Consider the following 14,747-nt stretch of genomic DNA (forward strand, 5'->3'; position numbering starts at 1 on the left):
GACGCAGTATCTATTCATCAAAATAAACGCTCAGAAACCCTGCAGAATCAGAGGCAGACAGCCCAGAGGGAGCAGGCTGTGACAGGTCAGGGACAGGATGTTCCTCCATGGCAAATATTCCCCCAACAAGTTACATACGTGGTGCAGAACCACAGGAGGAGTGCAGGGATTGCTGTGGTTTATCTTCTGTTACAAGTTTTCATTTTGATTTTTACAGCTAGCATGGAAGTATGATACTTTTTTTGCTGCTTAAGTTCAGAGAGTTTATATTACAAGGTGGCAAACCCTACTGAAAGGCTCTCAACACACATGACAGAGAATGATGTCCTTCACGTGGGAGGTGCAGCGTTGCTCAGCCGGGACTTTGAGAACTGCGGTGTTTGCAGTGTATTGGCAGGTACGCACATCCCTCCCATCCCTGTAAAAAGAAATCATAGGTTACTGTGCAGAGGAAGGGAACTTGCAGCTTTTCTTCAGATGCCAAACTAAGAATTGGTATTTATTCTTCACAGTGCTGTAGTACCTTGGAGCCCTTGTCAGTCATTAGGACCCCAGTGTGCTGGACACTGTGCAAAGAGACCAGGCAGCAATTCAGCCTTCACATACAACCTCAGGTAAGGGCTAGGAAAGCATAATGAAAAACTGGTGGTCAGGTGCACGCATTGTTTAGTCCCTGAAATGCAGAAGAACTTTTACCATTTTCAATGGGCTTTTATTCAGGCTGCTCATCTGGGTGTGGTGCCCACTGGTCTATCCCAGACGCCCACATGCATGCACATACGCAGCCTCATCTGCTGACAAATTTCTTTACATCATCACACATCAGTTTACTGGCTCGCAAAGGGGATAACTTACGTTCCCTGACCAAAATCCATGAATTTGCTACGAAATTCTTACACTTATTTCCAGAAAAATACCAGCGTATCAGTAACATACAACAATGTTAATGGCAAAGAGATATCCCCAAAAATGAAAAGTAGGATTCAAATTAAGGGGAACACCCAGCAAACAAAGGAGCCAGCTTATGCCTTTCTAATGAAGTTAAAGATTAATGGGGAAGACCATAAACAGAGAACATGAGGAATCACGGACTGTTTGTATTGTGTGTGGAATCAGCTGACACTCTATTGCATAAAGCTGAGAGTAAATGAGCTACATCAGGGAGCTCTTGGATGCTCTTGACTAGTAGCAAATCAGCTACATTTCATTATTTCCCACTGATGCTCTTACTGGAATTATATTCAACTCATTTTTAAACAAAGCCTTTTGTGTACCCAAATGGCAAACAAATCACTGATTAAATGGAGAGATAGCATACCCAGATGATTTGCATCTATCTAACTGCACCTCAAGTCATATAATTATGCCTTGTAACACCACTGCGAAGGGCTTGAACTAAAATTCCCCAAACACAAAGCTAGTAATTGCTGCAAAATGAGGTTACTAATTTATTTTTTAGTATCACCCCCCGAGGGGTGTTGTGATGCCTGAAGGTCCCCAGTCTCCAAAACAGGAGTAAATTTAACTCTAGCCTTTTCCACATTATTTTGTGTTTACTGATACGAAAGTGTTTTATGGGGTTTTTTTCCTCCCAAGTCTGTGTGCATGAGACCACTTTCACCCCATAGCTATGGAAAGCAAGGGGCAGACAAGGCCAGAACCAGAGTGATGTCCCCTAAGTCCTTCTTGCTTGGCCTTCACAGTGAGATGCAACAAACCCACTGCTGACAATCGCACTCCTGGCACCAGTGTTGGCATCCCAGCCCACCAGCTCTGCGGCACAGGTCCTCGCCACTGGACCTGCAGAGTGATACCATTTCCACGTCCACAAAGGACTTGCCTCTGCGCTTTCCTCCCGAGAGCACTGGGGGTAAGACAACAACTCCAAACCTGCACGAAGGCGATGGCAGGCAGGGTAGGCAAGCTGTGACTGCTCTTCAACAAGCTTAAAAATTATATTTATGTGACAGTTATTTGGGAGAGAGAGGCGTTACTAGTCATGCCTTGGATTAGAGACAGGAAAAAAGTGAAGCAAATATGACTTGGAGTGGAAAACAATTTGGCTTGTGGCACTTTTTTTGCAGCATTTATTGCTGATCATTCAAAACCATTCGTTTCTGACTGCTGCACATCCTCCAAAAGCACTCTGTGGTAAATAAGTCTCCCACTCCACTGACCACCTTCAGCACTGTATTTGAGGAGCCACCTTCCAGCCTCTGCCTCAGATGTGCTGCCCAGTCCACCCAAAAACACCTGGCCTTAAACATTTGAAAAAGGAGGAGAGAAAGAAATCTCTAACTCCCAGCTGGTGAATATTCCTAATGTTGACAACGTGCAAATAATTGCGTTCCCCACGCTCAATTGCGTTTATTTGCTACCCGCTCAACAGATGAGAGTCCTACATACGCAGACATATATAAGAAACCTCTTGAAAAACAGTTCCAAGGACTGCCTCAAAATGAAGCTCCCTCTTCCTTCCCAGCTCCCACAAGCTGGTCTGTCTCTGACCAGTCCAAAATTACAGGCTGAGGTGTCTAGAAACAGGAATTCCCTCCAACTTGTATTTGCCCTGGGGTGACGAGATAGATGAGGTTTCTTCCAGCCTTTCCAGCCTCAGGTTGCTCCTGTCAGGGAGCTGCCCTGGACTGCAGCCAGCTAAGCCCTTGGAAGAGGGGGAATGTCCTTTCCAGAGCCTCTAACAGTATGGGCCCGATGCTCAGTGACAGTCGAAGTGGTGCAGGGGTTGTTAAGGGTTGACACTTTTCTCCTGTTAGGAGAAAAATAAGGAGCAAACCAGACAGTGGCTGTATTCCACTGCATAAAGCTAAGGTTGGCCCAGACCTCACGTAGGGGTGCAGTTCTGTCCCTCTGCTCAAAAATGATGTATTAGAATACGGAAAGGTTCAGAGAAGGGCAACAGTGGTAAACCAGCTTCCATTAAAAACAAAACAAACGAACAAAAACCCCAAAACCCACAACAACAAAACCCACAACGCTAAGTGTGCAAACATTCTCCAATAATCTACAACATCAGGATTGGCATGCGGAGAGTTTCCAGGGACCGACGTTTGCCTCTCTCTGCTAACACAACTAAGAGGTGCAGAGCAAAGCCACAGAAAGGAGCCCCACAAAGCAAAGGCACGTGGTCCTTTGTCCAACAGGCAGTGCATCTGCAGAGCTCCTTCCCCCAGGATGTGGTGCGTTGCCAAAAGTTTATATAGGTTCATGGGGAGACTGGGAAAGTTCACAGAAATCAACCCAAAATTGCTGTAAACAGAGTCACCTTATCCAGCTCATGGATTTCCTGAATTGGCTGGAGGAAGCATCACTGCCTACGTACCTTGTTCTTGCTTCTCCTCAGGCATCCACCTCTGGCCATAGCTGGGGGAGAGGATACTGAGCCAGGTGAATCACCAGTCTGAGCCGGCGTCACCATTCTTGCTTTCCTGTCACTCCTGAAGGAAATGGCTAAACTTTAACTGGTTTTAACAATTCTGGTCTTAAATCCATTTAACTTGCTTAGAAAGGCTAAGTTTATAAAGCAAGCTACAAAAAGTTTGGCATGCAGCTTGCAAAGCGAAGCCGACTATCGTCATCTTAACTTGCCCAAAGAAAATCCAACCAAATTAAAACACACACACACTATATATATATATATATGGAGAGAGAGTCTCATTGCTGCTAGTGAACAGAATTCTCCTTGGGATTTGCCCTCAGCCCCAGCTGAAGCCCAGGAGGAAGCAGTCAGGCCCTGCAGTATTTTTGAATGTTTTCATGCAGTGGGATTCAGACTGCTTTGTAACCTGCATGCCAAATTCTGCTCCCTGTAATATCACGTAATCCTGTTGGTTTTCAGCTGGGTTGTCTCCTTGCTTAAAAAAAAAAACAAAAAAAACCCACACAGATTTTCAACTGCGTAAGAAATGCTTTCCACAGTAGAGCCTTCTTTGGGGCTTGTTGAAGGTGGTGTCCTATTCCAAGGGTTGGACCTGCGCAGACACTGGAGCGTCTCATCATTGCCTGTACCACCACAAGTGAGAAATAAAGTGACGCCAAGGGCTGTGGCCTGCCAGCTCCTGAACCAAACCTGAAGCCTCAGATGTGCCATGGGAAGAACTGCCTCATGAATTTGGGATGTGTATAAAAACTGGATCTCTGAAAGCACAGCAATCCCCACCACCACTCCCAGCAAACCTCAGTCAGACAGAACTTTCCTTCATGCTTGAGCTGGAATTTAGCCGGAGTAAAGACCGATGAATCTCATTTCTTGTTGTTTGAATAAGGAGAAACACTGGTGATATCCTGGCAGGGCAATTTTGCCTGCCCTGCCTGCTCCTGTGTCACAGGAACCAGCTGTAGAGACAAGATGTTTTGCTCAGCTCGTTCTCTGTAATTACCCAGACTATCTCTTGTTTACCTTGGTGGAAACACCGGTACATGCAGAGAGCATGGAGTGTGCACCTCCGTTTTACCTGCACTGGCAAAAACACACAGACTGAAGATTGAGAGATTAAAAAGAAAGCTTTTTCAGCATTCTGGCTGAGCTGCTCTGGAAACCCTAGGAATTTGGGAGCAAGGATGTGCATAGACAGGTCTGGAGCGCTTCAAGCAGCTTCTGGCTTTGCCAGCTCACCTCCTTCTTCCAGCTGCACCAAGCCAAGAGGGAGGACGCGACATCATCAGCCTCCTTTAAAAAAGGGGCGATGCCACAAAGCACAGCGTGGTTACCCGGCTGCAGAGCGGCTCCTCAACGGCACAGCTCTTGAAGGCCAGCGCTGCAGATGGGGGACCGAGGGGTTTGGTTTCTGCTGCGCTGGGGTTGAGGTTTCTGGCTCGGGTAAGGAGGGGTCCTTCCCTCACCCGCCAGCAGGTTCTCTTGGAAGCTGTGAGCTGCTGCATCGTTTTCAGAGTCATTTCATCCTGTGAGCAGTGCCTGTATTAGCCGTGCTGCATACGGTCATTTGCAGACCCCTTCTACCTCCAGTTATCCCCAGGTGATCCCAGAGCCCCTAGTTTTGGTTTGTGGTGGCACACGTTTACAGTCCCCGATACCTGCCGAGCAGCAGTTCGGCCTAGTGGAAGTGCTCAGGATTTACATCCCAATGGCCTGACAGAAGCAGCTCCACCATTTGTTTTAATAATAACCGTCTAAAGATCGCTTGGGGGATCTCTAGGAGCTCTCCAGCTGTGCTGAAGGGTGAGGAGAAAGGGGAGCAAGGGGGTGCTTCTTGCTCTGCACGTGCCTGACCCGCTCCAGCCCGCTGGTCCCATCAGCTCACCCACCTCTGAATTTAGCTGCTGTCACTTGGTCCTGGTCAGTCCTTGTATTAGCCGTGCCTGGACACGAGAGGCGAGGGCCTCTTCTTGGTTTCTCACGTGCCTATGCTCTGCTGTATGTTGGTGAGACAAAACTGCCGGGCTCATCCTTTCTCACGGAAGGTGCTGCAACGGGGCTGACACTAATGCGTATCAAGGAGACATAGCCAGGCTTTTAAGCAGACCGTGTCATTCAAAAGCAAAAATACGAAGTTAGTGAAACAGGAAGACTTCAACCCTGTCTATACTCAGTTGGGGGAAGGGAAGGAACTTCTGTAAAAGCACAAAGGGAATTTTTACAAGGTAATTTCCGAGGTTCGAAAGCTAGCTTAATTTTACAAGGCATTTTGTTCCCCAGGTACAAGTAGCTGGTATTTTTTAAATTGTTGTATACTTAGAAAGACAACACTTTTTTCTAGCTGAAGTCCAAGTTGTCTCAGGATAAAAGTTACAGAAGCGCAGACTAGGACCATAGCCTCTGCTGCACCACTGCAATGTTTGCCTCTTCCAGTCTCTGGCCATTTTTCCTACACTTTCTTAGTGTAGTTTCCATGGTCTCATCACTTGCCTGTTTTCCATCCTGTGCGACTCCTGGAGTTTTTCCTCTCCATTCTCTGCTCCTGGGCTTGCTCCTGCACAGGCAAAACCACCAGCCAGGCTACGGCAGATCAAAAGATCCGAGCTGTCAGTATTCAAACCGACGCCAAAGCAGATAAAAGCAGTTTGCCTGTACTCTGCTAACTGCACGGACAAGGAAAGGCCATTTTCCCACGTAGCACTTCATTACAAGAGTCACTGACAACATGAACAATCTAGCAGAAAAAACCGATCTGTCTCACAATGCTAACTTCACTATTTTTCGCTCTTTTCTAGTAAATCCCAGTTTGGACACTACAGTGCAATAAACGCGGCTGCAGAAAAGAAGTCTTCGAGCATAAAACCAGCACAAAGCCTACAGTAGCTCCTTAAGCTCTCAAAATAAAGTTTTTTGTTTACAGGTGTCAGATTCCCAAGGACAAATATCCATCTCGCTTATAATTTAATTTCCTGAACTGTAATTTATCTACTGAAAACACAGCTGATTAATTCCCATGTGTATCAACTCTTCAAAAAAATTGTTTTCCTCCTCCTTTCTAAGAGAAGAACCAATAGCGAGGATTTCAGATTCTGTTTTTTCACCCACGGTGAGAAACAAAACCTTAGGTCTGAAGACCACCAAGCTCTAAGGAAACATACTTTGTTTCCAACATTGCATCTATGACAACTCTTAAAAGTTTTTTGAGGGAGCGCATCCAACACCAGTATTTTCCTTTCTTTGACACAGGTAAGCCTATGTGACAGCAAATAAATATTTGCTTTTCCCTCCTTGCAAGAGAGATGCCTTACACAGGAATGCATTACAGAAATTGTTTGGGGTTTTTTTTTTTAAAACGTATGCTCCGAAGTTGACAGTACCTTGTGATCCCAGGACTTGAGCCCTTTGCTGTTCCTGGCAAAATGAGCAGTTTACAATGCAGTTGGACCACTCCTGACATCAGCATAGACTGCTTTCCCCATCCTCCCTACTAGGAGACTCTTGGACAACCTTACTCTTTCCTTAGGCTACTTTGACACTAGCTCTCCTTTGCTTGAGGCCAAATTGGGCTGGTTTTTAGGGTATGGCCAACCGGTAAGAAAAATACATTTTTATGTTGCTCCGATCACTGAGTAGAATACTGAAGAGATGTAGATTACAGATTAAATTATACTTTCAATAGAAATAAAAGCCTCTCCATGACACACTCATCAAGTATTTGTAACCACCCATCTCCAATGCCACTTCGCAATGACTTAGGGCTTGCTGTAAAAATATTCTGAGGGAGAGGACCAAAAAAAAAAAGTTATCAGCAGGAATTCTGTTAATTGTCACCGAAAGCCTTTCGCTAAATCATTTCCTGTCCTCCAAATCCAGCTGGAAGCGTTCGCCAGCGAGAAGGCGGACACACAATTGCGCGGCCCTGCCGCTCGCTGCCAGACAAACGGAGGAAACTGCGTCCTATCATAAATCTGTCAGTCACGTACCAAATGGGTATCAGGAGGGTTGGGTTTTTCCTCCCCCCCAATTATCACTTGGCAGACACACAGAAGCAGAGTTTGGAGATAAACTCTTTGTATCGTAGGCTTTTTTCAGTGGCCCAGTCCCACAAATTCAACTTCTCACAGACCCGATGCCGGAGCAGTGAAAGAGGCTGATCCATCGAGGAGGGTAGCAGAGGCAGCTCAGGAGACCTGCCCGTAGTCCTGCTCTGCTGCTGGGCTGCAGGGTGAGCCTAAAAGATTCCTCCTTTAAAAAAACCAAAACAAAACAAACACACACACCCCCAAACTAAAAACACAAATCCAAACCAACCCAAACAGACAGACCAATAATACTGCCCTTCTTTTTAGGTGCTTTCAGTGGATGTATATCAAGAAGTATGAAGTTAATTTATTTAATGCAAGCTGATCATGGTTGTTTTGACATGTCCAGGCATATTCGAGAAATAGGTAAGTAGGTAGAAACAAAATAAACAACGAAAACACGCGTGAGTTTCAGTAACAGAAGAACCATGCCCAGACTCCTTTCTGCATCCAGTTGGTCCTGGAAAAAAGTCAACATTTGCCCAGTGGCCTGGTGCTCGATTCCAGATAAGCAGAGGTACAGCCACGAAGTCAACCAGCCCTGCTGAAGTCCACGGAGCGGACCGGGGGTCAGAAGGGAAATGGAGACACCAAGAGGTCAATGGCGGGAGCTACAAAGGAATTTGGGGCAGCAGGGAGGTGTGGAGGCCAGCCGGCACGTGGGCGTGGGGAGACCGGGCCGGGGTGGACAGCAAGGTGCGAGGAAAGCCCACGCGTGTGGGAAGAGTTCTTTAGGCAAACCTTTTGGAAGCCGAAGGTTGCTAGGCAGGGTCTGGGTGGCCGCCCAACAACAGGCACCCAAGAAAAAACAGTCACTGAACTGCTTTGCTGGTTCCTGCCAGGGGCCGCTCAGGCAAAGGCAAACGCCGGTGGGGGAGGCAGGGCTGAAGCCCGGCTGCCCTGGCTCCCGGTCCAGCACCCAGCCGGGGGGTGCCGGGGGTGCTCTCGCCCTGCTTTCAAAAGGAAACGACAGCGGAATCTGTTACCGTGACAACTTTGGGAGTCGTGATTGTTGCAGGAACAAACATTATGTATGCAAATAAAAGCATTCGGGCACAACAGCCTGCAAAAAAAAAGAAAAAAAAGAAAAAAAAAGAAAAGGCAAATAGACAGACTAGTATTTGCAAAAATAAGAGCCTGAAGTAAGGCTCCTAGATCCGTAGCGAGGTCTTTAAATAAATAGTTTTGTTTCCAGAAGCTCTGAAGGACTGCAAGAAGAGAACTTGAACTTTTCCTAAAAACTTACCTAGTTTACCTGATGCCTCATCAGAGCATCAAAACCCACAGTCGAGATCTGGCTTTGGAAAATGCAGCCCCACGAAGACTGCTGCTGGTTTGTTATAAGAGCAGTTACCAAGCTCAGCTAAAGGCTTTTTGCATTATTTCATGCATAATTTCACTTCAGGCAAGAGGCATTTATACAAACTAATTTGTTTTGGCTTTCTCCCATCCCCCCAAGTTCAACACAATTTATAGCGTGGGGCTGATTCTTGTGCTGCACCTTACTCTTTGCACAAGAGCATAGGGTAGATATGGGCCGCAGTATGCTTCTTGGCCTCTTCTTGGCCTCTGTATTCTATCTAAGAATTCTATCTCTATCTAAGAATTTCTAAATATCTAAGATATTTCTAAAATATTTCTATTCTTAGAAATATTTTTCTAAGAATATTAGAAAAATTCCACCAACTAATGGGCACAAATTTGTGCTTCTGTTCAGAGGAGATCCCTTATCGGAGAGCGAAGAATGTGTCAGAGGCGCTGTGCAAGACGGCGGTGCGTTGATAGACCTGTAAGGAATGTGCATGCACAGCCCTTTCCCCCAGTATACTTGACTCCAGCTCCCTCACTTTCCTTAGTGTTAAATTCACTCAAAACCACCTCAAAGATTTCACCCAAAAAATTCGCTCAAAGAGCTGCCTTTCTGCCTCCCCACCGTTTTCTTTCCTATTATACTGATAAGCCTCAATAAAGACCCTTGAACACCTCAAAGTGAGTCACTCACATACTTACCAGGGTCTTGGAGCAAGTCTCAACCCACTCTAAAATCTGACAAATTGTTTTTTCTTTAATTTCTGGCATATTAAATATTTCGGGATTATATTCAATGCCCTGTTAAAAGTCCTGGCTTCATCACTGATCAGTCATATGATTCCTCAAAGACATGAAAGCAGACTCATGGCTGTCTCTCTGTAGAGGCCTCAATAACTCCGTAATCATTGGTTTCACACACAAGACAACACTTTTCCTAAGCTGTGGTCTTCTGGGCAACACTTGATTTCACCTACAACAGGGAGAAGATTGGCATAAACTAAAAAAACCAGTGAGGCAGAAACTGAATCCCACAGGTAACTAGGGGCCAACCCAATTGAAAGGAAGCTGTCAATTCAAATCACTCATCAATGAGCAATCAATCATTCAAATTCATTGTCATAAATCAAGAATGAACGTAAATACTACTTCTACTGTAGCTATCATAGTATCTCCTTTATTTTAAAGGGAAAAGTATTTTTTAAGTGCTATTGCACTTTATTCCCCTCCTTTTGTTGCTTCTTTGCAACAGAGGCAGCCTGAAGTGTTTCGTTGAGGATACGGATTTTCATTCTGCTCAAGTGTTCTGAGAAATAGCAGGAACAGCTCGCCCAGACAGCCCTGAGGGATGCAGAAAACAGGTCGCCTTTTAAAAAGAAGGCTTCCAGGAACTAACCTTCCACCTTGGTGTCATGAGGAAATGAAGCTCGTGCAATTGCAGCCCGCCTGTCCCCTCTGGGAACCTGATCCTCTCCCCAGCCAAAACGCCTGACCCCGTTGTTAGCCAGTTTAGAGCATTTGGAAGGGGAGGGATCTCAAGGACACCTTGAAAATTATGTTCTTTCAAGTTTTTTTGAAAACTAGAAGTTGGGTAAAGGACAGAAATCCAAAAGTGTCCCCCCACTGAGGGAGGGGAAAGCCAAAACCAGCCCCGCTCGGCTCCTCGCTGCCCTTCCGCACGGACGATGTGGCAGAGGACGAAGCTGAGATCATTAAGAGAGACGAAAGGGAACTGCAGAAGAACCTGAAGGAAACCAGACTTCATTAGCTCCGCTGCTCAGACAGCAATTTGTCTAGTTAATTGCCAAAGTAAAACAAACATAGAAAGAAAAACATCTGGGAGGAAAAATTGGTAAGAGGGATCTGACTCTAAATTTGCTTCCTACCCCCCATCAGTCAACAGCCTCTCAGTTTCTGCAACACAAGAAAGGCACAGGGGCTTCAGCTGTTATTTGTTTGCTTTTTAGAGAGAGAGCTTTAGGACTCGCTTTAAGCAACAAACAGGGGTGAAGGAGGGCAAACAGACCGGTTGCCCCATTTTCAACACCTTTGAAACTGCCTAAGGGCGAACGAGGTGCGCTGCACACCCTAAACCCAGCGAGCCTCTCGTACGCTGGGCAACGCTGCCGTCTCCTCTGTGCCTCTCATTACTTTCAGGCAGGGCTGAATTAACTCTCCTTATGAGAAAGATCCGCATCTGATCATAAGGAAATGGGATTTTTCATTCTTTCCAGCAAAGCAGATAGGAACCGTCTAGTATAAAGACAGAGTAATGGCAACGGCATCTGTACTAGCGGAGGGACGGCGCTGGATGTAACGGAGTGCTTTGAGCCAAATTCGGGGCTGGTGCGAGGGGAAGGGAGCTCCGTCCCAAACTGTCACATCAGCTAAGAGCAAGGCTAAACTGAGCCCATTGAGCAAGACAAAAAACATTATGAGGTTATTACAGCAGCTTGTTTGGAAAAATCTGCTGTGGGAAGCCAGCAACGCCAGCTGAATGCAAAAGCTGAGCCCGGGAGCAGCAGCAGGCACCATAAATAAGGTTCTGTCAGCGTGTCCATTATAAACCCTGTGTTCCTTGTTTGGTACATAACCCACCCCCTTTAAAAAAAAAAAAAAATCACACAAGGCTGGAACTTGGCACGATGGCCTCCACGCTGCCCTGGTGTTTGTACAAACCTCGGCTCTGCTCAGGCTCCTCCATTTGACCAAAAAGGAGGGGGGGAAGAGTACATTGCCAAAATATTTCAGTCAGTAGCTCCATGTGCCATGAAGGACAGCTTAGAGTAATATCAGCCGACAGGATTTCTAAAATCCCTTTTGAAGTGATGGCCCATGTTTTTATTAACAGCTGGAGAAAGATGCAGGCAGTTTTAAAGATTTGCAGGTCTCACAATGAATTTAACAAAAGGTGCAAGGCCAAAAGTCCTGCTTTTTGGGCAGCTCTAGCAGTCTCCTGTCTCCCTTCCCGCAGAGCCCAGCATTAAAAACAAAACCTTCCTACAACAGAGTATCTTTATTGCATTAAAAACAAAACCTTCCTACAACAGAGCATCTAGTGACCTTTTCCTTATTAAATAGCTAATAACTTTGAGAAGGCCAAAATTTAATATCATTTCAAGTTTCATCAAAAGATGATCTTTCATCAAAAAAACCTGAAACTGAATTTAATCTGTTTTCCTCATTTTCAAAGAAGTTGAAAAGGAAAACAAAAAAAATGACACTTTAACAAATGAAATCATTGAAGAAATTAGTTCTTCTCAGTTTTTAACTCTCCCTAGGTTAAAAAAAAAAAAATCTAAGATGAAATAGTGAGGGCTTGTCTGAGCAGGAAAGTTTTATCTGCTAGATATATAGCTGTAACTATGTAAGTGCCTGAGTCCTTTTACTACAGCCTCTTCCAGCTCAAACAGTTTGCAATGTCATAAGCTAAGCTTTAAAGAGGAAAAGAAAACAATAATTTGAAAAAAAAAGAAAAATGCTTGTAGCAAAAGAAGAGTGTTCACATGGGTAGTTAAAACCAAAGTTAACCCTGGTATAAATTCATACCTTTGCTTTCATGTTTAAACTTTCCCACGTAAACAATTTCTCAGAGGAAACATGAGGGTTTGGGAGGGAAGTGAGGGGGGAAATGAAAATACTTTCCCAGTGCAAAGCAGAATGAGAACTAGAAGCAAGTAAAGACAAGGTTTAAGAAGAAGCTTTCCCTCAGAAGTTGTTCCTTTGTCCTTTCTGCTCTTCCCCCCGTTCATTTTAAAATAAGAGAAAAAGAAAGAAAACCTGAGGCAGCAGCTCAAAGATAAACCCCAGCATGTTTAAAATTCATAAAATCATGGAATTTGTTTTTATTTTGAAGAAAAGACATGGAAAAAAAACCCCAACTCTCTCTCCGACACTTATCACAGATACCAAAACCTTGCCTTTCTCCATAATTTGCAGTAAGCCACACAAGACATCTGCCATCTGACCCCACTGAATAGGCAAGGGGGGAAGCAACACCTCAATGATGACACTAGACTTCCTCCGTATCAAAAATAAAGCGTGCACCCCCCTTTCACACAGCCCCACCTCTGGATAAAGGGGGAGCTGTGAAAAATGACCCCATTTAGTACGAGTGAAGTAAAATGAACACTTGGAAATTAGTGTGTCTTGTGCCCCGAGACTTTTCATCCCGCTGTAGAAAGGGTGCGTTACCATCATCACGCCAGTTCCGGCCGGCCTGTCACACAGGAGTGACCTCAGTTTAGACGCACAGGAACATACAGGCTCCTTTCTTCCACCGTATGCATTTATGTCTTTCCCAACACCCAGTTACCAGGTTTCTGTCTTCCAGAAACAGCCAGTATGTTTATTGCAACAGTCCAAACAAAAACGTCTCCCATATTTTGCATAAGGCTCCATGCACCAACAGCCACTTTGCAGGCATATCTCTATGTTACTAGGCAACTCCAACACAAGACTTTTCCTGGAATATAATGGAAATCAAAGGGAAAAGGTGGAAAACTCCTATACTGAACAATTCAGCAGAAAATGTGCTACCACCAGGCTTCCTGTTATGTCAACGCAACCCATGCTGAAACTGCCTGGCAAGTTATCAAGGTGTGGACTCCAGGGCTGTCAGCACTGCCAGCTTCAGACATTCCAAAAAATAATTAACCAGACCTCCTAAAAGAACCCAAAATATTATTTTTAAGTCACCCTCTGCTTGCTGAGTTTTCTGGAGATACTGGGAAAATACTGGATTTCCTTTGCAGCAGAGAAGGTGGTTGAAACATCAGCATGTTGCAAAAGGAAGTTAAAGTTGCCAAGCAATTACTTGATTCCAGGTGCTGGGCCTTCAATAGATATAAAAAACAACCTCAAAAAACCCGTTAGTTTTGTGGTAGAGGCCATAAAACTCAACCATTCTAGGCTATTTTGGATGTTGCCGGAGACCCTAGACCCCTCCAAGCAGGCTTGCTAACCATTGCACAGAGAAGTATTGGACATTTGCTCCCCCTTTCCTCCTAGCCAGAGTGACAAGAGCACGCTTTAGGCAGGGGCAGCGCGGGGAAACAAGACGGTCATGATTGCCATTTTACAGGTTTGTGTTTCCCCTCCCTTGTTTGGTCACTGAGTCTTGTCTTGGAAAAAAAACAACCCACAAACAAAAAACCAAAAAGAAAAAAGATAGTGTATCCTTCAGTTGTGTTCTTTGGTGTTGCAGATAAAGATTTAGGGGTGGGGTTTTTTCCAGTTTCAGAATCATATCTGTGTAAATGTAGTACAGACTTGTAGGAAAAAGATTGTGTCTAAAGCTAGAAGTGAAGCAAAATAAGTAAGCCATTTTTGTCTTTACAAGTACTTACAGATGCCTCAAAAAGATCCTGTTTGATTCAGGTGAGCTTTGGAATACAGTTACCCACCTTTATCTACGTACCTGGTTCAACTGAGTCTGGTCATGAAATCACATGAGAATGAAGTTATTCCACAAAACTTTTGATATTTCTTGGTTCTGGTTGGGAAATGAATACTTTAAGCCAGGAGTCCTTGTTTCTGGATGAGCTACATTTGTTCTCAAGTTTTCCTGCATTAGCCAGAGTGTGGCACTTTAGATGGTTTCTGTCTTTATCCAAAGGCATTTGCCCAACAGACTGCACATGCCTCTGTTGCAATTTAGCTAGAAAAATTCATGATGAGCTCAGTAACTGTACTACAGTGAGACTTACAGGAAGCGTCCAGAGAAGTTTTAAAAATCTAATTATTTTATGCTTCCCTAGCACATTCATGTGAAGTTTTAGTAAATTTATATCCGGAGCACCAAGACAGCACGCAATGTGAAAACATTGTGCCTCACCTGACGCTACAGAGCAAATACATGATATTTGCTGCTGTCAAAGCCAGGAGGTCAAAAGTTACTAAGGAGGGATCCAAATAGGTGAAACGCTCACTGGCATTTCCCCACCTGAAATGCAGGTGGGTCC

At 44.9% G+C, this 14,747-nt stretch overlaps 1 long non-coding RNA gene across 1 annotated transcript; it reads left to right on the forward strand.

The window, feature by feature from the left end:
• The first annotated feature begins 269 nt into the window (after window positions 1-269).
• Window positions 270-6,443, forward strand: LOC142404733 (uncharacterized). The gene is made up of 3 exons (XR_012773942.1): window positions 270-397; window positions 513-614; window positions 6,190-6,443. It is a non-coding gene; the product is annotated as an uncharacterized LOC142404733 (long non-coding RNA).
• The last annotated feature ends 8,304 nt before the right edge of the window (window positions 6,444-14,747 follow it).

The sequence above is a fragment of the Mycteria americana genome, chromosome 1, assembly GCF_035582795.1.
Source record: "Mycteria americana isolate JAX WOST 10 ecotype Jacksonville Zoo and Gardens chromosome 1, USCA_MyAme_1.0, whole genome shotgun sequence".
In the NCBI taxonomy this organism is placed as follows: domain Eukaryota; kingdom Metazoa; phylum Chordata; class Aves; order Ciconiiformes; family Ciconiidae; genus Mycteria; species Mycteria americana.